At 39.8% G+C, this 24,538-nt stretch overlaps 1 pseudogene; it reads right to left on the reverse strand.

The window, feature by feature from the left end:
* Positions 1 to 141: 141 nt before the first annotated feature.
* Positions 142 to 23,216, reverse strand: LOC108998445 (annotated as a pseudogene).
* Between the last annotated feature and the right edge of the window lie 1,322 nt (positions 23,217 to 24,538).

Below are 24,538 nucleotides of genomic sequence, written 5' to 3' on the forward strand. Positions count from 1 at the left end.
TTGAGTCTTTTCAATTCATAAATGCGTTGAAAACGCACCAATTATTACCAACGTCCATAGCTAATTAATGTCTATTTTTGGGGCAATTACTTGGTACGAAACTGTTGATGGATATGCTAAGGATCGTCCATTCATCATGATCTATATGGTTGTGAGCCTTTCTCCAATGGCTTCTCTGAAACCTTCAGGAAGTGAATCTTTCCATTCTGAACAAGAAGTTGTTGGATCCGGTCGAACGACCCACAGGAAAGGCTGCTGGCTGTTAGCCAGGCCCTATGCCATGTCGGCTAGCTCTTTGTTGTCTATACAAGCTATACTCCCTAAACTTAAATAGATCACAGAGTTACATGCTTGCTTATCTAGCCATTCGATGCAGTTTCTATCCTCTTCCAGTATACTGCAGGATTTGGCAGGAGCTATTTTGTGGAAAGGGCCGATTGCGAATAATGGAACTTGGCTTTGCTGCTGGAGCTGTGCCAGTGATTTTCCTTCGAGGTAGTCCATGGTGTTCCAAATGATGGTCGCAGATGTTCTGGTCTCATGAGCTTTGGCTATTAGCTGCAGCAAGTCGTTTATATTTTTGAAATTGGAAATAGGGAGATCCTCGACTCTGAGAGGGTGAAGCCCCGGCACTGGTTCTTTTTAAATTATTTCAAATTATTTATTCATTATTCATATAATAAATATTTAATAAAAGAAAAAAATAATAAAAATTAAAAATAATGTAGAGTGTGGAGCAATGTTTTGAATACCGTACCGGATGGCGTACCGGTCAAGACACTGGAACGAAATATTTCGATACCGGTACGTTTCGTGTACCGTTTCGGGATAGTCGATATATGAATAAATTATATATATAAATATATATAACAATTATATTCTAAAATAATAGTTTATATATAAATAAATTATATATAAATACATACATACATATAAATTATAAATAGTCTAATCTAAATTGGGGGTCAAAAAATAAACTTGTAGTTTGAAAAAACGAAAAAAAAAAAACACAGGCCGAAATATCGGCCGGTACCGGCGAAATATAGGCCGGTACAGGCCGAAATTTAGGCCGAAACGGCCGGTACGGCCGGTATTTTGGCCGGTACGGTATATATCTAGTACCTGTACCGGCCGGACGGCCGAAACGAAAAATTTCGGCCGTACCGGCCGGGACGGTACGAAATTAAAAACATTGGTGTGGAGTGTTAGGAGGTTGTGAAGATTTTTTGGTTCCAGAAATATAGGATCTGCATCTGAAGATTACTCTTTAACTATCAAAATTTGTACTGTTTTCTGCTATCAACTTGAAAATAGAAATCATTTCTCGACTGAATTGGATGGTCTAATTTCGTAGAGATATAATAAGCACATGTGGGTCGTATAGCTAGCAGTTAATGCCGTATAAGATTTCGGGTAGTGTATGAATATTTAATGCTAGCTTGGTCTTATCTCTATGGTAGAGGCTATCAAATTCGGCTGGATAATTAGAAAAAATCTAAATGAATCAATGGGTAGAGGTGTCATATCGTATTAACGGATCGTGTTCGTATCTTGTCAAGGTATGTACATTACATTTAATGGGTCAACACGAACACGACCCGTTAAGGATTTCGTGTCAAAATTTCAAACCCGAACATGACACGGTAAGATAACGGATTGACACGATATGACCCATTAATTAATAAGAAATAAATTGACACGACCTATTCCGTTTCAACCCATATACGTTAATGGGTTGAACAGACACGATACGATACGACACGACACGAAACGACCCATTTGACTTGATTGATTTTATATAAATATTTAAATATAAATAATATCTATAAAAAATAAAAAACTAATTACAAGTCTAAAATTACAATCCAAACAAATATGATTCACACAATTTGTAATAGTATTCATTATTAAAATTACATCCCAAATATAATAAACAAAACATACAATGTAAATATATTAATGTTACAATCTCAAATATAATAAAAAATTAAAAACACAAATCTAAACAAATTTAGAACTTGAAGAAGGAAGTTGAGCGTCCTCCTTGCCCTTTAGGTATAAGGGTATAAAAGTAAATTTAATTTTCTTAACAGGTCATAACGGGTTACCCTTTAAGCAATCGTGTCTTAACAGGTCAATCCATTTTGACCCAAACCCGTTAAGGCTAAACCCTAACCCGCTTTTATCATGTTGTGTTCGTATTGTGTTAACGGGTCGTGTCACATATTGCCACCCCTATCAATGGAGCTATGTGAATCTTTTATTTTTATCATCAATAAACTATAACTCAGTACCTAATGGTTAGTGATGGGACCAATATATAGTTAATTAGGACCAACAAACTTTTTGTTTTGTTTGCTATATAGGTAAAATAACACGTACCTTGTGTAGAAATGTAACCGTCCTTAAGAAGCCCAAGAATTGCGTTGTACGTCAAATCATTTATAGCACTGCTAGTACGCAAGATGATATTGGGAAGCTTTAGATGCTTTGCCACTGCTGTGGCGAAATACATGTATTCATCATATATGATGCAGGCAATCTCACCGTCATACTCCTTTGTTTCCATCACTAAGGCCAGTGATTCTTGAAGGGGAGCTCTCCATTTGCTGCTGAAAGACGAAATCACATCTATAAAGTTCCCAGAGGAGACGATACGATCAGAGAAGCCATCTATGATGGGTAGGAAATGGAAGTCAGGGTGGTTTGCCATGTTGGGGAAGTTGAATTGGGAGTGAGAGATTGTGATGGAGAAGCCCTTGGAATGCAGAATATAGCCCAAATGAAGCATCTAGTTTATGTGACCTTGGAGTGGATGGGGAACCTGTAACACCCGGCCTAGTACGAAGCTTGCGAGCGAATTTTTTTTATGGATGAAAGGCCCACTTGGTTTTTAATGAGTGAATTTAGGATTAGGCTTCAGGCCTAAAAGTTTATTTTGATGGAATATGGACTTGTCTTGAGTTTGGTAGTTGGTTTAAATGCAGTTAATATCTTATGGACCAAGTGGATTTTATTTTAGTTGGTATCGAGTCCAACTTAAGTTATGGAATGAATTAGGCTAGTTTGGAATGTGAGGCGAGGCCCATTAGTAATTATAAAAAATACTCGACCCATGAGATAAATGATGGATTAGCTAGGTATATTTTTGTTGGACCGCCTTAAGCGGCCCAATATACATTCTGCAATATCCAAGTTGTGGCCCAAATATTTTCAAATGGGTTTGAAAAGCCAAGCAGTGAGGAACCCTCACCATGCACGTTCTACCTCTCATGTTTCTCCTCTAGGGTTTTCCAAACACCTAACCTATATATATATATATACATATATATATATACATGCACATGTATTTCTCTTTAGAGAGAAACTACCCAAGGCTTGTTGCTGCTGCCAGCCATTGCACGAAGCACTAGCCTCCATGCACGCCTAGCAGGTCACCCGAAATGTTACACACCCCAAGCCAGCAGCACACGTACCCGTCACCAGCAACACTTAGTGTACTAGAGCCGCCCCGTTGCTGCTGTCAATTTTCTCTGCCACTGCACCACAACCAAAGTGCCGAGAACAACCACCTGCATAGTGAATCGAAACTCCTCTATTTTGGGTTCAAAAAACAGAACAATTGGTTGCTCCTCCAAGCTTGACAGTTTTGCACTACCAACCCCTTCGGACGTCTCCTTCGCGGCGCAAAGGAAACCCACTGTCCAACATCTTAGCCACCCTAGCCACCGCTCACTTCGGCCATGCCACCGTCGATAGTCACCCAGGCCGTCGCCACACGTAACTCTCTTGATAAGGAGCTCTCTGCTCCTTCACGGTGCTATCATATATATATATATATCTGTCTTACTCGTCTATTTTTCTCTCACTACGACGCTGCCATGTTAGGATCCTTCTTCCCCGCAACGCACGTAGCTCCACCCTTGTAGGTGAGCATCCCGCGCCCCTAGCTTGGCAACTGTTGCACTACGTAGCACATGAAAACATTTTTCTTATAACCAAGTGTTACAGAGGCTACTGTAAATTTAGTTTTACATATTATTTTGATATGAAATTACAATATTGCCCTTATTATTGGATGGTTTCAGTTTGGAATTATGTTTATATTAAATTTGTTTTTACATGGTCTTTGTGGGAAGTATAAAAATTGTACAGAAAATAAATAGGATTTTTAAATTGTACCATTGGTAGCAAATTATTTTTATAGAATTGTGTAATTTTGTTTTGAACATTTTAAATATGATTACATCTATTTTTTTTTATTTAATGAAATTTTTACTAGTACTTATCTTAAGTGTTGATTGATATCAAAGAAATTTAGAGAATAAGGATATTTTAGAAACTTAGGCTTAAATGGTTTAAATTTGTGATTGATTGGAAATTTACAGAATTACGTGATTATTTTATAGGTGACGATTTATAGTTGACTCGATATTTTTTGAGAAAAATTTTGAAAAGCTAAGAAGTCCAGGTAATTGGGATTCCTATGCTAGACTTTGCATAAAAATAAAAGGGACTGATGTTGATTTTTGGAAAATATGCATGTTTTGTTCTGAAAAGAAATTTGGAACGACCTCAGTTATTTGTTCTGCATTACTCATGAAATTCTGTATAAGAATAAGGTACTTTTTTCTGGCATGACTGTGTAGACATGAGCTTATCTTTGGCATTTTGTTATTAAACTGAGAAAAAAATGAGCGAATATGAAAATTTGATAAATTTTGCATGTGACGTGAAGATGTTCTGAATCCGTTTTGGAAAATGTGAAATGATCTAAATTTCAGTACTCTGTTTTGATATGATGTGGCATATGAAAAACCTTTGGCATGACTTTCTGATTTTGTTCTGACTCTGACTCTGATTCTGATTCTAATATGGTGATTTTGATTATGTTTTGCTCTGATATGTGGCCCTGTCACGGGATACAATAGTGACCTTTGGCTCTGTCACAAGATATAACAGTGACCTTTGGTCTTATCACGGGATACAATAGTGACCTCTTGCCATGTGACGGGATATAATTGTGACTTCTGGCCCTACCATAGGATATAATAGTAGTCTCTGCTCTTAGTGTAATCGCTTCGATAACATGTTGATTTATGTTCTGTTTGGCTTTCTGCAGAATGCACAACCTACTCGGGGGTTAAACATGGCCTCTGTTCTGATATGATGCTCTGATATGATATGATAAGATGAAAATATTTAGTCATGTTGTGCCAAAGGAGTCTTTGAATATGAAAAACATGGTTTCTAAATATGAAATGTTTGAAATGTCGCTTTGATTTTCTGATAATATGTATTTTTTGAGATTTGCATATTGAAACCAAAATGTTTTGTTTCTGCATTCTAAACTCTGTGAAAATGCTCATGTTTACATACTAGCATATGTTCTTTTCTTACTAAGTTGTTGATAACTCACCCATTATCTCCAAATATTTTACAGATGTTTTTGAATAGTTCAGCTAAGGATCAGGATTATGGAGCATGGGTGAGATGATTATTTAAGCACAGTGGATTACTCATAAGAAGATTTATGAGAATTGGTGGATTTTATTAAGAGATTTTGTAGTATTCTAATGACTTTATATTTTGGCTGGCTGCGATGCATTGGCTAAGTTTCCAGGCCTCCCGAGCTCTGTTCCTTCACAGCTAGTCGGGAACGAGTCACTTCACTCACTGACCTTCGTGCAATGCATGGTCGCGATGCATTGACTAAGGGCCAAAGCCTCCTGAGCTTTCCCTTTCATGACCAGTCGGACACAAGTCACTTGACTCGCCCACCTTCGTGTACCAAAAGCCCAGTCCCTTGGCTGGCTACGATGCATTGGCTAAGGGCTAGGGCCTCTCGAGCTCTACCCTCCACAACTAGCCAGACACGAGTGACTTCACTCGCCGACCTTCGCGTAATGCAAGGTCGAGATGCATTGACTAAGGGCCAACGCCTCACGAGCTCTGCCCCTTCATAGCGAGTCACATCACTCGCCAACTTCGTGCAATGCATGGTCAAGATGCATTGGCTAAGGGCCAAAGCCACTCGAACTTTGCGCTTCATAGCTAGTCGAACACGAGTCACTTGACTCGTCAGTCTTCGTCCAGAGCTCAGCCCTTTCACAGCTAGTCAGTTGGTGCCTCATTCACTGTAGGAGCGTCCATATCAACCTGGGAGGGCGACTGCAAAGGAGGCGCATCAGCATCAACTTGGGGGGATGTCACTGGAGGAGAAACAGGGCGAGGCACCTAGTCTTTCAAAACCAAGAAGGAGTCGACATCGACCTTAGGAAGGTCTCCAGTGCGGACAAATGTCTCGCAACCTTGTCTTCAACAACACTTTGCAGTTGAGGGGAGCCCAGCTCAGGTCCCCCGTCATGAATAGGAGACAAAGCCATCTCTCTCATTGGGGGTGTGGTGTGAACTGCCTCCTTTGTGGCAAGAGCCGCCTCAAAGGAAAGCAAGGGCTCAACGGACGGGTTGTCTCTACTGGGAGCAGGGTTGAAGAAAGCATTGAGAAAGATGGCGTTAAGGTTGATCTCATCCACCTCACCCTCATTAGCTCCAAAGGCGACTACCGACAGTGAGACAACAGGCCGCGGGTGTGAAAAGCCAGCAGTGCCAAAGGTCGGGATCGGTTGGGAGGAGTTTGGTGGATCTTTCCTGGAGGAGCTCACAGGAGGCATAGAAGAGGTAGTGTCGAAGGTACTGCATATAGGTCCTGATAGAGGTGGGCAAAAGGGGCTACAAGAAGCACCGTGAAAAGGACCCAAAGGAGCTGGCCAGGAGGCAGCACCAAACTTGCTGAAAGGAAACCTAGGTGGAGGTTGTCGTGATGAACTTGTAGAGGCCCCACAAGAAGAAGATGGTGGAACTTGATGGGAAGGGCTGGGGTGGGAACGGGGACCCCGAGCCCTCGAGTCGGGAACAACCCTAGCATTGATCTCATTAGCACAATGCAGCTTGGTACGGTCATCCCTCACAGAGAGAGAAGCTCGGCGCTTCCTGGAAGGAGAAGAAGGGGGGAATTGCCAAAAATTCCCGACCGAGCACAAAAGATAGGTCGGGAAGGAGCAAACGACGCTTGATATTTGCGTCACTGATCAACATGTCATTCTCACTCAGTTTGGGATGGGCGGCCACCCAAGACAGAATGGTCGCCACCCGAAGTTCCTCCCTCTTGGAAAATTTGATCGAAAGGGATTGACTCTCAGGCACATTGGCCCAGATAGCCCGAATAGGAAATTCTGAAGAATTTCCTCACCTTCAGGATACTCCCATCCCAAACCGAAAATGAATAAGAAACGCCTTTGCCATTCCATGATGGAGGAGAAGCGCTTCTCGGAAGCTCGAGATTGGAAGCTACACAAGCTCTCATCAAGTCGAATGATCCGACAGACCGACAAGAAATATGGGGCACATATCGGGGTAGTCCTCAAAACTGTCATATTTACTTTCAGAATGCATATATAAAACTTGTAACAAAATATCAGAACGAAACTTTCAAAAAAATTTCTTATTAAAAAAAAATCCTTCGGCATATCATAAATTGAGACAACATCTTCATCTCATATCGAAGCATCGCATTGAGACATATACCATGTTTAACCCTCATGGTAGGGTTATAAACCACCATTATATCTGTGGCTGGGCCATATACCAAGTTTAACCCCTGTGGTAGGGTTATAAACCACTATTATACCCATGGTTGGGACATATACAATGTTTCACGCCGTGGTAGGGTTATACTCGTGACGGGACCTTAGTAGAAACAGAAAAATATCATCGGAACCAGATAATATTCAAATACAGAATCAGAAATTCATGTCAAGGTTTTTAGATGCCATAACATATCCAAACAGAGTACTTAACAAATTCATATCTTTTCACGTATTTAAAAACAGTTTCAAAACATTTTCGTATCACATGCACAAATTTTCATAAATTTCATGTTCGTTCTTTTTTCATAATTCAGAAACAAAATGCACAAAATTAGCTCATGTCTACACCAGTTATGACAGAAAATATTTCTCTTATACAATTTGAATGCATATGCATAACACATATCTGAGATTGTTTTTAGATTTCTTTTGAAAAAAACATGCATATTTTCAAAATCAACTTCGTTTTATTTCTTTTTATGTAAAGACTAGTATAGGAACCCTGTTTACCTAACTTCCGTGTATTAATTACGCCTTGAGTCTGAACTACAACAGTATCATTACCTAGTCAAAACATATACCAAACATTAATAATTAAACCCAGTAAGCTACTATTTATTGAGTAATAATCCAAAGCAGCCCCTTTTAACTCAACATCTATCATAAAATTAAACCCAAACAGTCCCCTCCTCAAACCATTAACATTTAAACCCCAACACAGCCACTAAAATCTCCACCCAACAACCAAACACAACCCGTACAACTTACCTCTTACCAACAAGCATTTAATCAAAGACAACCAACACCAATACACCGCTCCACCCTTGGTCATCGCTATTCCCAACCAGTCATGCAATTATAAATCCTACTCAGCCACCACATCAACTACACGTTATCCACATTTCAATCCAACCACGTAATTCCAAAAAAATACCAAACTCACTGTACAACTAAAACATAAAAGTTTTCAAATAAAAATTAAAAATACAGATCATAATATCAACTATATAAAAAAAAGGATACTATCGCAATAGATTAACTTACCTAAATTCATGAGGTTAGTACGATGAAACTGAAAGTGAGCAGATGCTGCCTAAAGATTATAACAATGCCCTATGACACAACATTGTGTTGTTACTTGTGATTTACACTTGCAGTTACTAAACATCACTATCAAATTTTTCGTTAGGGCATTACCTAATAAAGTCTCAAATGGCTTCGCACAACCCCGATTCAAAGCAACCCACATAATTCTAAGCCCAAAACTCACTAAAATTCAGTGAAAGAGATAGTGACTTGCACAAAGAGAGATTGAGTGGTTTGAGTATGTGCACGGTGAACCAAAATGGGAGGGTGTGTACGCAAAAAACAAAGGAAAAGAGGGCTTGTGTGTGCATAAATAGAGGGAAAATGAGAGTAAAAATGAGATAAGATAGTGGGAGAAGAGAGTTACCGAAGTTAGCACTTCAGGGGAGAGGGCTCGACAATGACAAAAAATTGTGTGGAGATGGTCAATGGTGATGCTCCAAAACCAGTGGTTATGCGCACGGTTAAAGGAGAGAGGTTGAGAGGAAAAATGTATCTGCTGGAGGATGAGGATTTTTTGACGTGAGAAGAAACCAATTTTATTGCAAGATCATGGGTTAGCTGCGTTCAGGATGGAGGAAAGTGCGGAAGTGAAGAAATTGAAAGAAACCGTGGGAGAAGGATCGGTGAAGGAAGAATATAACTTACCAAATGATGCCATTTTTTGGGGTTTATTCAAGTGTTGGCTTGATGTGGGCCGGGCTTCATCTAGTCTGGGCTGGGCTTTAGCTCAGGTGTTACATCCCATTTACAAAAATTCCATCCACAGAATTTTTTCACAAGCTATTGAAATCTCTGTCGAGCAAAAGTGGGTACTTGACTCGCATTTCATCTTCTAATTTCCAAGAGGCTTTACTAATAACATGATTATTCCATACCACTTTAACCAAAGGAATAGTCCGATTCCGAAGCACCTGTTCTTTTCTCTCTACAATTCGCATCGGCTCTTCTGTATAAGTCGGATTCTCTTTAAGTTGAAGTGGTTCGTAATCAATAACATGGGTGGGGTTGAGCATATAAATCCTCATCATAGATACATGAAATACATTGTGTACTCCTGAGAGTGCTGGTGGTAGGGCTACCCTATAAGACACTAGGCCAATTTGATCAAGAATCTTAAAGGGCCCAACATATATGGGGCTTAACTTTCCCTTCTTTCCAAATCTCATGACCCCCCTCATCAGTGCAATCCTCAAGAACACCTTATTCTCGACCTCAAACTCTAATTGGCAACGATGATTATCTGCATAGCTCTTCTGTCGACTCTAAGCTGCTCTCATTCTGGCTCGAATTGTCACTATCTTCTCTGCTATTTTCTGTTTGATTTCTGGACCCAAAATTTGCCTTTCCCCCCACCTCGTCCCAATACAAGGGAGGTCTACACTTCCTACCATAAAGTGCTTCATAAGGTACCATCTCAATGCTAGCTTGGTAGCTATTATTATAAGAAAACTTGACCAAAGCAAGTGACGTTTCGAGGTTCCTTTGAAATCCAACCTACATGCACTCAACATATCTTCCAAAATTTGAATGGTCTTTTTTGACTGACCATCCGTCTGCGGGTGAAAAGTAGTACTGAAGTTTAACCTAGTGCCCATGGCCTAGGGACTTTCAGAATTGAAGTTGTCACCAATCTTTTCTTCAATTCCTGGAAACTCTCCTCGGACTTTGCAGTCCACCCAAACTTATTATTCTTCCTGGTAAGGGCGGTAAGAGGAACCACTATAAACTGAAGGTAAAAACCAGCCAAACTCAAGAAACTCCTAACTTCGTGCACATTGGTTGGTTGAGTCCAATTAACTACTGCTTCAACTTTCCTTAGGTCTACTGAGATACCATCCTTTGAGACTATATGCCCCAAAAATGAAATAGACTCAAGCTAAAATTTACACTTCTTCAACTTAGCAAATAATGATCGTAATGATCGTACCTGGTCCTAAAAGCTATCTTAGGCACATCCTCTGCCTTGATCTTCAATTGATGATACCCCGATCTGAGATCAATCTTGGAGAACACTTGAGCACCTTGCAACTGATCAAATAAATCTTCTATGCGGGGCAATTGATATTTATTCTTGATGGTCACTTGGTTAAGTTCTTTATAGTCAATATACATTCTCATTCTCCCATCCTTCTTTTTCACAAACAAAACTGGAGTGCCCTAGGGTGACACACTGGGCCTGATGAAACCTTTGTCTAATAAATCTTGCAATTGTTCTTTGAGTTCGGCTAACTCAGATGGTGCCATTCGATAAGGGGCTTTGGAAAGAGGTGCCATGCCTGGGGCTAGTTCAATGGAAAACTCTACTTTCCGCTCGGGTGGTAAACCAGAGAAATCTTCAGGAAACACCTATGGATATTCCCTAACAAATAGGAATATCCTTTATCTCCAACTCTTGCTTTGGTTCATCCACCACGTAGGCCAAGTACCCCTGACATCCATCACGTATTAACTTTTCAACCTGAAAAATAGATATAATTGATGGAAGGGTACGCACTCTGGAACCTATAAACCGAAGCTCCTCTTCGTCCCAAAATTTGAACACCATTTCCTTATTAAAATAGTCAATATTGGCATAATTGGAGCTAATCAATCCATTCCCAAAATCACATCAAACCCAATCATTGGAAAGACTATCAGGTTACTGACATTTACTTCCTACTAATTGTTATTGGACACTTAAGCAAAATCTTGTTGCAGGTCACTATATCTCTTGCTGGGGTTGAGACCATCAGATTGTAATCTGTCTTTTTAGCTTCAACGAGGCAAAACTTGACATAATCCATTGAGTTAAAAAAGTGGGTAGCCCCTGAGTTAAATAAAACATTAGCCTTGTTGGAAAAAAAGGGAATAATTCCTGTGTTTACGCCATATAATCCATAGAGATAAAAAAGATAAGTAGTCCTAAATTTAAGAAAAAAGTAGCTAAATTGGAGAATCAAAAGGATTACACCTGTGATCACATCATTCTTGTCCTCAGCTTCTCTTAGAGTCAAAGCAAACACTCATGCGGCACAGTCCTCCATTGGTTGTTGCCCTAGTTGTTCGGCCTAAAGGTTTGAGGTGGGTTGGGCTTTTTGTTGTTTTCTGCGAGCAATGAACATTCTCTAATGAAATGACCATGCTTACCGCATCTGAAACATGACCCACTTCCTTTCTGCACTGCCCAGCACGCGGTTACAGAACTTACATGGATTAGTTGTATGATTTCCTTGAATCTGCCTTTGACTTGAGCTGCTCCCCTCATTTCTCTTCGTCCATGGCCCTTGATCCATGATTGAGCTTCCTTATTGCATATTTTATGCATTTAAAACCAACATATTTTTAATTGTTTTATTATGTTATTATTAGTTTTAAATTGAAAAATGATTAAGAGCCATAAATCCAAGCTGTGATTTAAATTGATTAATAGCATAGTTTATGCTTGATTTTAATACTTGTGATTTAATTTGATAATATTTCTTTGCACAACACACTTTTAATATTTTATTTTTCATCTTTTGTCTAATTTAATTTTTATCTTTAATTATTTAATTATTTTATTTTCTTTGTCTAATTTTATTTTTGTTTCTTTAATTATTTATTTATTTTGTTTGTCTAGTTTTATTTTTATTTATTTAATTTATTTACTTTTTGTTTTACAGTCTCTCTTAAATGACATGTTGTTTTTCAAAACAGAAAAACGACCTGTTGTTTGTCTCTGGAATAAAACTGCCTTCTATTAAACGACATGTCGTTTTGTCCATAGACAAAAACGACATGTTGTTTTGGTCGTCTTCAACCTTTAGTACCGCGAGCTCTTCCTGCGCAGCACCAACCATGCACACGTCTAGGCACTCTTCCGCACGTCCAGCAACACAACCTTGAGTTTCCATGCCTTCCTCCTCCGCACGACAGCCACCCTTCGCCACTTAAGCATTGTGGATCTCCACGTAAGAACTCAGTTTGTAGCCTACAGCTTCCCCATGTCCAGTAGTCTCGCCTCTGCCCAGCAGCAATGCCAGCCTCTGCACGACAGTTCACCACTCTCATTGCCCAGCTAGCACCGCCACTACTACAAAGACAAACTGCCTAAGAACTCTGTCTGCAGCCTGTAGCAACCAGCGCACCCTCATTTGAGAGCGATTATCAAATGTTTCGTAAGGGCATTACCTCATAAAGTCTCAAACGGCTTCGCATAACCCCGATTTAAAGCAACCCACATAATTTTAAGCCCAAAACTCATTGAAATTCAATGAAACAGATAGTGATCTGCACAAAGAGAGATTGACTAGTCTGAGTGTGTGCAAGGTGAACAAAAACAGAGAGGGGGTGTACATAAAAAAAGAGAAAAAGAAGGCCTGTGTACGCATAAACAGAGGGAAAAATGAGAGTAAAAGTGAGATAAGAGAGTGAAAGAAGAGAGTTATCGACGTTAGCACTTCCTGGGAGAGGGCTCGACGACGACACAAAATCGTGTGGAGGTGGTTAACGGTGATGCTACAAAACCAGTGGTCATGCGCACGGTTAAGGGAGAGAGTTTGAGAGGAAAAATGTATCTGATGGAGGATGAGGATTTTTTGATGTGAGAAGAAATCAATTCGATTGCAAGATCATGGGTTAGAGCATTCTCTTTAGTTTGGATAAATGCATCTCTAAAATTTAATCAATATTATACTTTTTTATATTTATCTATTATATTTAAATTCAATTTTCACATTGAATTAATTATTTACATTTTATATAATACTAAAATATTATTATTTTAATAATTAATTAATTAAATTTATTCTTATTACATTTTATAGTTCTACCAATTAAATGTTAATAATAATTATATTCTAGTTAAATTAATATTAAAAAAAATTATTATTAAATATTAATAATAATTATATTCTAGTTAAATTAATATTAAAAATTTTTTTATTAAATGTTAATAATAATTATATTCTAGTTAAATTAATATAAAAAAAGTTTTATTAAATGTTAATAATAATTATATTTTAATTAAATTAATATTAAAAAACTATTATTAAATGTTAATAATAATTATATTCTAATTAAATTAATATTAAAAAAGTATTATCAAATGTTAATAATAATTATATTCTAAATGTTAAATGTTAATTATATTCTAATTAATTTAATTTTTTTGTTTGGAGTAAGAAATTAATATTTTAATATTTGAAAAATCAATTATAGTTCTCTATATTTAACCAATGACTATAATAAAAATATAAATTATTTTAAAGATGGTCAATTTAATATAGAGTTTTTTTTATATAAGTTAACTAAATTTTAAATAATTTTTTCATTTGATTAAGCCAATGAAAATGCTCTTAAGTGTACAGGATGGAGGAAAGTGCGGAAGTGAAGAAACTGAAAGAAATCGTGGGAGAAGGATCGGTGAAGGAAAAAAATAACTTACCAAACGATGTCGTTTTTAGGGTTTCTTCAAGCGTTGGCTTGGCGCTTGCCAGGCTTCATCAAGTCTAGGCTGGGCTTTAGCCCAGGTGTTACATAGCTGATGGTTGGTATTGGCGGACAACGAAGTGACTACGGCTCAAAAGATGAAGGAACGTGACAATCTTGGGAAGGCGAACGAACTGACAGGATAACGTCAGCAACTGCCAAGTGGATGCATAGACGACAGAATTCGCAGGGAAACCAAGGTGTTGAATGATTGTTCCAAGCATACCGAAGCGTCTCCAGGAAGTCACGTCGACCAGTTAATAATGACACGGGTACGTGTCAAGACCACGAGCATGCTAGTGATCTTAAGGAACCCATACAGTTGAGTAGTGAGCAAGTGTGTGGTAAGCACGCACCATCCCGAAGTTCAGGAGGTCAGAAAGATGGCAGGACACAGAAATTCACGTGCATTAATGATGGGATAAGGAAAGATCTTTTAAAATTTTAGTGTACAAGAGTGTTAAAAATTTATGAGATACTGTAAGGGGAGAAATCCTCGAAGGCCGAACAAGGATCGAGCCCTGGCCCATGTACATGGTTTGGGATGGCTGAGATGGCCCAGGAGTCCCAAGAGAAAGGACACAATGCCAAGGTCCTACCAAAAGCACAGGAGACTATGCAACCTGGCACCACGTGTGACCAATTGACAGAGATGCCCTCGACCCTGACACAACAGAACAGCTTGACACCCAAGCTGGCCTACCGTTAGGGAACATCCCCGTCCTTGACATAGCTGTTTGGACGGCGTAGGAGTAAGGGCAAGCCTATCCAAGGCCACACCACATTTAATGGAGCAAAAGTGAGCATGCCATGATAGGACCACTCCGCAATCAATGCGTCTCGGGGGTCGGCACGCAACGACATGCCCCCTGGGTGTCAGCAGCAACCATGGATAGGTCTGGTAGGTCTGGCAGGAAGCAAGAGTTTGGCAAATACACACGATCCCGGTACGGAGCCTCACATCGGTCACCATCATTTAGGGGCCCACCCTTGACTAGGTATAAATACCTTTCTCTCTCTGCCGAGATGGGGGTTACTACTTACGCACTGGAATACTTCTCTACTTATTCCCTCTACCTCTTATTTTCTCTCTTCATCATCAACCTTGATCTAACCTAGGCGTCGAAGGTATCACGGCCCTCAGGCTCCCCCATTTCTCCTCCTTGCAGGAAAGAGGCCAGCCCCATGAGTGTGGAGTTGCCCAGGCCCACGAAACATGACATCAACAAATCTCATCCCAAAATTCTCAATCTCATCTCATCTCATATCATTCTCAATGGACCATTTTCGATGGAATGAGAGCACTATGAGGGATGTGAGCCTATCCAACACAAGGGTGCAAATGTCTTCATGCATGCACTTGGGTGGAGTGATTGCTGTGAAAAGGTTTACTGATAATCCAATCAATTTCTTTTCTTGTTTGAAACATTCAAAAGGGATAATGATATTCTCTGAAAAGGAAGAACTAGAACTAACAGTTTTCTGTTTGTTGTGGGAAATGAAAACTGGGGAGGCTCAACTGATTAGTCGGATAAGGTGAAGCACATAAATTCCAAGGGGTCTTTCTCTAGACAAGCGTGCAACTTCAAGTAGTTTGATTGTTGTTGCAACATTAGCAGACCCGTTGATGCACAGCAGGACTTGGAGCTTTGCATTGCTTTTGCAATGCATGATATCCCTTTTTTTATAACCTGCATATTTCCTTAAAGGATCATACAGGTACTTCACCAAAACTAGAATGTTAAGTGCATTTACTAGGATCACAATAGTTAACAAAGGAACACTGTTTCTCCTTCTCTGTGATCCCGTTGTGTTGTGAAAAATGATGAGAATAAATAAAAAAATAAACACGAAAGAGACAATCAAACATTCACACACGATACAAGATTTACATGGTTCGGCAAATTGCCTATATGTACGGGAACTGCAGAAGATTTTTATTACTTGAGGATTCACAATACACTTTGGGGTGTCTACTGTTCACACAATGTTGCCACAAGTCAAAACATTAGGTATTTATACTTCGTGCGGTGGAAACCCTAAAATTTCAATAATAGAGATGTTCGCTTGAGCGGCGTGTTGAGCCCACCCGCGTCAAGTGAATCTATTTCCCGCCACTGCTCGAGCCATCTGTTGAGTGGCTGTTTGAGCGAACTCTTTGAATTGTCTTCGCTCGAGCGGTATGTTGAACGAACTCTCTGACTTGCATCTAATTGAGCTCACTGTCGAGCTGTCTTGAGTGAACTCTGTGACTTGCCTCCGCTCGAGCGGGTAGAGACTCAACTCGAGCGGTGTGGACTAGACTCCATAGTACTCAACGATTCTCCTACTTGGAGATTGGTACATGCACGGTATCGCCCTCTGACTCAAAGATGATATCCTCCACCTCCGCAACTCATTGCCCCTGTCTTCATGCTAGAAGATCAACTAAAGTTGCGCACAACTTTAGTTTCTCAAGTGTAACACTCTTTGTCAACATATCAGCAAGGTTCTTACATCCACAAATTTTCTCAAGTAACAACTGCCCATCATCTAGCAATGATAGTATAAAGTGATACATAATCTGAATGTGCTTGGTCTTGGAATGAAATGCTGGATTCTTGGCGAGGAATATGGCACTCTGACTATCACGGTAGAGAGTGCCCTTCTGATTCTTTTTACCCAATTCCTCCAAAAAATACTGTAGCCAAATCATCTCCTTTGCAGCTTCTGACACTGCAATGTACTCAGCTTCTATAGTAGACAAAGAAACTATTTTATGCAAATTAGAACCCCATGATACTGCAGTACCGCCCATAGTGTAAACAAAGCATGTGGTACTCTTTCTGCTATTAGTATCTCCAGCTAAATCAACATCAACATGACCCTGCACCTCTAAGCTCTCTCCTGAGAAACACAAGCACATTTCTGAGGAGCCTTTTAGGTACCTTAGAATCCACTTCACTGCTTTCCAATGTTGTTTTCCAGGATTACTTATGTATCTACTCACAGCTCCCACTGCATGGGTAATATCTAGTCTTGTGCAAACCATAGCATACATAAGTGAACCAATAGCTGAGGCATAAGGAACCTTACTTATGTAATCTTGTTCTTCTTCTGACTTTGGTGACTAATCCTTGTTGAGTCTAAAGTGACTACCCAAGGGTGTGCCAACTGGTTTGACCTTATCCATAATGAACTTGCTGAGAACCTTTTCCACACTCTCAGCTTGCGAGAGTCTCAACGTGCCTCTGACTCTGTCTCTGACAATTCCCATGCCAAGGATTTGTTTTGCAGCTCCCAAATCATTCATTGCAAAGTGCTCTGACATCTGCTTCTTCAGATTATTGATCTCATAAATATTAGCCCCTGCAATAAGCATGTAATCCATATACATCAACAAAATAATGTAAGAATTGTCCAAATACTTGACATAGCAATAGTGATCTGCCTAACATCTAATATACCCGGCATTGCACATAAAGCTAGTACCACTGTCTAGGAGCTTGCTTCAGGCTATACAAGCTCTTCTTCAATCTGCAAACTGAACCTTCATTTCCCTGTACTATAAATCCCTCAGGTTGGTGCATGTAGATGTATTCTTCAAGGTCTCCATGAAGAAAAGCTATCTTCACATCTAACTGCTCAAGAAATAAATTTTTAGTAGCAACCATAGACAATACTAACCTGATGGTTGTGATCTTCACTATAGGAAAAAGATCTTAGAGTAATCAATACCCTGCTTTTACTGAAAGCCTTTTACAACAAGTCTGGCCTTGTACCTCTTATTGCCATCATGCTCAGTCTTCACTCAGTACACTCACTTGTTGTGCAATGTCTTCTTCCCTTATGGAAGTTCTGTCAACTCCCATGTCTGATTCCCTAACAAAGAATCCATCTCATCCTTCATGGCTAGCTCCGACTTGCTAAAATTTTCATCTTGCAAGGTTTCTTTGTAACTCTGCGGTTCTCCACCATCTGTCAACAAAATATAATTCAAAGTAGGTGGGAAATGTTGCAGAGGACAAAGAGTCCTAACTGACCTGCGAATTGCATCTGCAGGAGTGGACGACTCTGGATCTGATTGCGAAATAATAGGAATGGGTGCACCGGACCCATTCTTTCCGTCACTCACATCTCTGCACTACACTGTGGTCTCTAGTAGGTCATCCAATCTCATGAATTCAGACTCCTGAGGAGCTACTTCAGCAACTGTACTGGAGTTGTCATTGTACATAATCTTCTCATTGAATATCACATTCCTGCTTCTTATAATCTTCCGACCCTGATCATCCTAGAAATGATAGCCATATGCATCGTCTTCATAGCCAAAGAAATAACATTTCTTTGACTTAGCCTCAAGTTTGCTACAAGCATCAGAATGAACAAGAACATAAGAAAGACAACCAAAAGTTCTAAGGTGAGAAAATCTGACCTCTTTCCCACTCCAAGCCTCCCCAGGCAATCCACAATCCAACGAAACTGATGGCCGTTTGTTTATCAAGTAAACAGTAGTGCTGACTGCATGTGCCCAGAAAGTAGGTGGTAATCCATCATGCAGCCTCATGCTTCTAGCACGCTCATTTATGATTTTATTCATTTGTTCAACAACTCCATTTTTCATGTCCCAGGAATGGTCTTCACTATTCTGATACCCAGAGCTGCACAATACTCATTGAACCCACCATCAATGAACTCACCACCATTATCAGACCTCAAGCATTTCAGTTTCAAATCTGTCTGTCTCAACCATGGCCTTCCAAATTTTGAACACATTAAATACATCAGATTTATGCTTCAAAAAATAAACTCATACCTTCCTGTTGTGGCCATCAATGAACGTGACATAGTAACGAGAACCTCTAAGGGATGCCACTGGGGAAGGTCCCCACACGTTTGTGTGCACAAGATCCAGTTTTCCAGTCTTCAGTGTCCTGCCACTCTTCAAGAAATTGACCTTCTTTTTATTTCCCCATAATGCAGCTCTCACACATACTGAGATCAATTGACTTCAGTTCTGGTAGCATGCCTCTAGACAAAAGTTCTTTTATTTCCTTTTGACTCATATGGCCAAGCCTGCAATGTCACAAATATACTGTGCTCTCTGCAACGGTAGTAGTAATAGTATTATTCAAACCAGTAGTCATATAGAGTGTACCAGTTCTCTTACCTCGAGCCAGTACCAATGCCCCTTTAATGACCTTCCAGGTGCTATCTGAGAACACCACTGAATGGCCACAACCATCGAGCTGCCCAATAGAGATGAGGTTCTTCTTCAATTCAGGAATGTGTCTGACCTTCTGCAAGGTCCATTTGTTCTTGTTAGGGAGTGCAATATCAATGTCTCTCTATCAGTTAGGTATACCTTCCCAAAATCACCTACAACATAATTTTGCATTATCTCTCGATGGAAAGATGTGTGGAATGAAGCTCCTGAATCCAGTATCCAGTCATCAACTGGACTATAAACTGCAAGCAATAGTACATCCTGTACTTCTTCAGTTACCACATTAGCACTATCATTCTCCGTCTTCTTAGGATTTCTACAGTTCTTATTTATGTGGCCAGTTTGCCACAATTCCAGCAAGTTGCCTACTGACCTGGCCTTAACTTGCTCTTACCCTTGTTCTTTGATTTTGATCTGCCTCTGTTTGAGTTCCTGTCTTGTGATCTCCCCTGAGAATTAACATTCAATGCTGAACTCGAACCCGAGGTCTCGCCTGAATCCCTCTTGCGCACATCTTCAGCCAAAATCAAATCACGAATATCATCATATTTCAACTTTGATTTATCGGCATAATTACTAATAGCTATTGTCATGGCTTCTCAACTATTTGGCAGTGAGGCCAAAAGTATCAATGCACGTGTCTCATCATCAAATTCAATATCAACAGACAACAGTTGATTTGTGATAGTCTTAAAACGTGTCTCATCATCAAATTCAATATCAACAGACAACAGTTGATTTGTGATAGTCTTAAAATCTTTCAGATGTTGTCCAACAAATGTATCATCTACCATATTCAAATTGAATAACTTTTTTATCAATTGTATCTTATTATTCGCTGACGGCTTTTCATATATATATATATATATCTGACAAAGTTGCTATTAGATCTGCAGTCGTCTTCTACTTGATGACGTTGTGTGCAATGGATCTCGACAGGGTTAGCCGAATAACACCTAGAACCTATTGATCTAACAGGTTCCGATCAGCAACTGCCATGCTATCCGGATTCTTCCCCAACAATGGAAGATGAAGTCTCTTCTCATAGAGGTAGTCCTCTATCTGCATCCTCTAGTATCCTTAATATGTGCCAATGAACTTCTTCCCCAGCCATCATTTTTCCTTAAACCCGAACCTTGGCTCTTGATATCAATTGTTGTGAAAAATGATGGCAACAAATGAAAAGTAAACACAAATGAGACAATCAAACAGTCACACACGACACAAGATTTAAGTGGTTCGGCAAATTTCCTATGTCCACGAGAGCTGTAGAGGATTTTTATTACTTGATGAGTCACAATACACTTTGGGGCATCTACTGTTCACACACAATGCTACCACAAGTTAAAACATTAGGTATTTATACTTCATGCGGCGGAAACCCTAAAATTTCAAAAATAGCGATGTTCGCTCAAGAGGTGTGTCGAGCCCGCATCGAGCGAACATGTTTCTCGCAACTGCTCGAGCCATGTGTCGAGCAGCTCTTCGAGTGAACTCTGTAACTTGCCTCCACTCGAGTGATATGTCGAGTGGTGTAGAGCGAACTCTCTGACCCTTCTTATTTCCCATCTCATGTATGATCATTAGCTTAAACAATTATATATTTAACCCTAAAACAATTATCAATATGATCATTAACTTAAACATGCTTAAACCATATAATGCAAAAGGTACTCTCTTGTCTCATTAAGAAATCCTTTGAGGAAGGTAAAATTGGTCAATTTACTCAAGCTAGAGTGACCCCTCTTATTTCCCATCTCATGTATGCAGATGATATAGTTATATTTGCTAATGGTGGGAAGAGATCTATGAGAGGTTTGATGGAGGTTTTGAACAAATATGAGGCTTGGACAAGTGAAGTTCTTAATAAAGAACAGAGTGCTATATTTTTTTCTAATAGAATTCTCATTTCCAGGAAAAGCTGTCTCATTTGCCTTACCTGGTTTTTTTAGGGTATTTTCCTTTTAAGTACTTGGGGGTGCTTATAGTGGATGGTAGGTTGAAGGCTTGTGATCTTGGTGACCTGCTGGGTAAAGTGAATAAGAAGATTGCGGGCTGGAAGATGAAAATGCTCTCTGCAGTTGGTAGAACTATTCTTTTGTGTCATGTTTTATCTAGTATGGCCACCCATCTTCTTGCTGTTTCTTTTTAGATGTTCCCAAAGTGGCACTTCTTAGATTGAGTAAGCTTCTGAGCTCTTTCTTTTGGGGTGAATCTGAAGATGAGGGTCATAGGAAATAGATTTCCTAGAAGCATATTTGTACTCCCACTGATGAGGGAGGTTTAGGTATTAAGGATTTTGGGGATGTTCAGAGAGATTTACACATGAAACTTGCCTGGAGTCTTATTAAGGGCAACTCTCTTTGGGTGGATTTTTTCAGAGGCAAATATGTTAAGGGGAATCATTTATCCATTTTGGAGCTACTAAAGGGAGCCTTTTTTGGAGATCAATTGTCCGTAGTATCTTGGAGGCGTTAAATTGTTCCAAATGAGTTGTGAAAGAGGGTAATATCTCTTTTTGGTATGATAATTGGGATTAGGGAGTCCTCTCAATGGTCAATTTCCTGTGATTGATCACCCTTTGATTAAGATAAAAGAATGTCGTATTGAGAATTGGTGGGATATTTTTCTTCTAAATAGCTTAGTGGGCCATCAAAAAGCAAATGATTTGTATGATTTTCTAGCTAGATGGAAGGATGGTCAAGATGTGTTTGTTTGGTTGAAAGATAAGGAGGACAAGTTTACTACCGAGAGTGCTTGGGACTGTATTAGTGTTCGGGAGCCTCCTTTACCTTGTGCTTAGTGGATTTGGCGTATTAATCTCCCTATGAAGATTTCCATTATGATGTGGAAGGTTGTTAATAATTGCCTAAGTGTTGATGAGAAGATTAAAATGGTGGGTGTTCCGTTGGCTTCTAAATGTAATTGTTGTCAAGTGGGTCATATTGAGGATTCGAAACATGTGCTCTGCTCGGGGGATTTTGCTAGACACATTTGGTGGTTAGCGACTTGTCAATTAGGGGTTCAGATGGTCTCTTTCTACACTTGTAAGGAACAAACAAATTTTTGGTTTCTTTGTGCGGGTAAGTCTTCCCAGGTGAGAATTATTTTTGGTCTTCTTCCTTCTATTTTATCTTGGAAAATTTGGGAGAGGTGCTGTATAGCCCGAGTTGGTTTGGCAAGCTATTAAATTATGGCTTCGTGGCATTATGCATCAAACTATGAAAGTTTCTTCTTTTCTTCCGAGGATGTTGATATTTTGAATAGATTGAATATCCCGGTTTTGTTTCCTAATCCTAAGAGGGTTTGGGTGGTAAGATGGACTCAACCTCACTAGGGTTGGGTTAAACGTACTACTGATGGTAGTAGTATTCTGAATCTAGGCCCTTCTGGTGCTGGGAGAGTTATTAGGGATGATAATGGTAGGTTGCTTGTGGCTTACTTTGTTTTCCTGGGTTCGGGTACTAATAATTTTGATGGAAGTAGAAGCTTACTGGAAGAACTCAAAACCAGGTATCTTCAAAGTTATAGTCCACGAGTCTTTATCCTAGAGAAATTCCTTTGCTCTATTTCTCAAGGACCAAAGTCTGTTCCTGAATATTTTAGTGATTTCATGACCCTGTGGGATGAATACATCAGCTATAGACCCATTCCAAGTCAGGGTGGTTTGCCGTGTTACGGAAGTTGAATTGGGTGTGAGACATTGTGATGGAAAAGCCCTTGGAATGTAGAATACATCCCAAATGAAGCATCGGGTTTATGTGACCTTGGAATGGACAGGGAACCAGCACCAGTCTCTGAGGTCTTTTCCCTTGCTTGTCCATCTCTTTCCATCTCTCTGAAGTAGGTTGTGTTGCTAATCATATTATTGGAATAGGTGGCCTTTGTCCAAGTCTTTTGGAGGTAAAGTTTGCACTTATCTATATCATTGTCAATCCAAGTCATTTTATATACATAATTATTATATTTAGTAAAAAATGTCGAAAATATTCATTTTAAAACTGCCACTAGCTATCTCCTCCATTTGCCTTTTTAATCTTGGCCAGGCAAGAAAATTGTTTGGTTTAATGTTCTTTTTATTTTTTTGTAAAGGTTGGTTGGCTACTCAGTTTCGAACATTCTCATTTGTTTTTCCAGATGATATAAGATGAGACGAGATGTGGAAGGGCTCTAATACTCCCTCCCAGAGGTCCGCATGGTGTTTCCTGGGTCTGGACCTCCATGGCCCAGCAAGAGACACCTGAGGCCTAAATACCAACCTGACCCGATAGGGTTCAAGCTGAACCGATAAAGAGAGTTCCCGCCAGCTTTCCCAGCATTGTTAAAGATGTCTTTCCACTCAAACAAATAGATAACTCGAAGGAACAAGAATTAAAGTTTCAAATAACAGCTAAGTCAGTTAAACCCAAAGGATCAGAAGAAGGCAAAATCTCTATTTAAAGGGGCCAAGTACGTTAACATGGCTAGAACATTGATTGGCTTTAAGATTACTCCTATCGTTACTAACTTAGGCCTCAGAGGGTCCCCTTTACCACCCCCAAACTCTTTTACTCTTTGGTTGTAGTAGATCGAAAGTGCCAAGCGGTGAAACATGTCCTAATAGTTGGAGCCGCCTGTGGGATCCCTAATTTCTCACAATGAACGTGCTTTTCACATCCCCACCATCACTCGATCTCAGGCAACTAGAGATCAGGACAAGACTTCGCAAAACATGGAGGGAAGACTTGCAGAAATAGAAGAGATAGTAAAGAAACTCACCACAGAGGTTGACTCGTTGCGAAGGTCGAACGAGACCCTCAAGGCGAAAAATGGGCCATCGGGAGAAGACATGGCACCCAGTCAGGTTGACAGGGTGGAGATGGAGGCACACAGTAAGGGCGCCGGTAAGGCCCACCAGGAGTACGAGGATACAAAGAAGCTGCACCACAATTTGCGTAGCTTGATGGATAAGTATGTAGAAATGACCAAAAAGATAAGGACATCGTCTTCTGTTGACTAGTTGTTAACCAACACTAACCTGCCCTACATTTCAGAGATCATGGCAATACCACTTCCACCAAAGTTCAAGGTCCCATCGATAGACATGTACAACGGCTCCAAGGATTCGATGGAACACTTCGAAACCGTCAAGGCCCACTTGACTCTC

This window comes from Juglans regia, chromosome 14 (assembly GCF_001411555.2).
Source record: "Juglans regia cultivar Chandler chromosome 14, Walnut 2.0, whole genome shotgun sequence".
Lineage (NCBI taxonomy): Eukaryota > Viridiplantae > Streptophyta > Magnoliopsida > Fagales > Juglandaceae > Juglans > Juglans regia.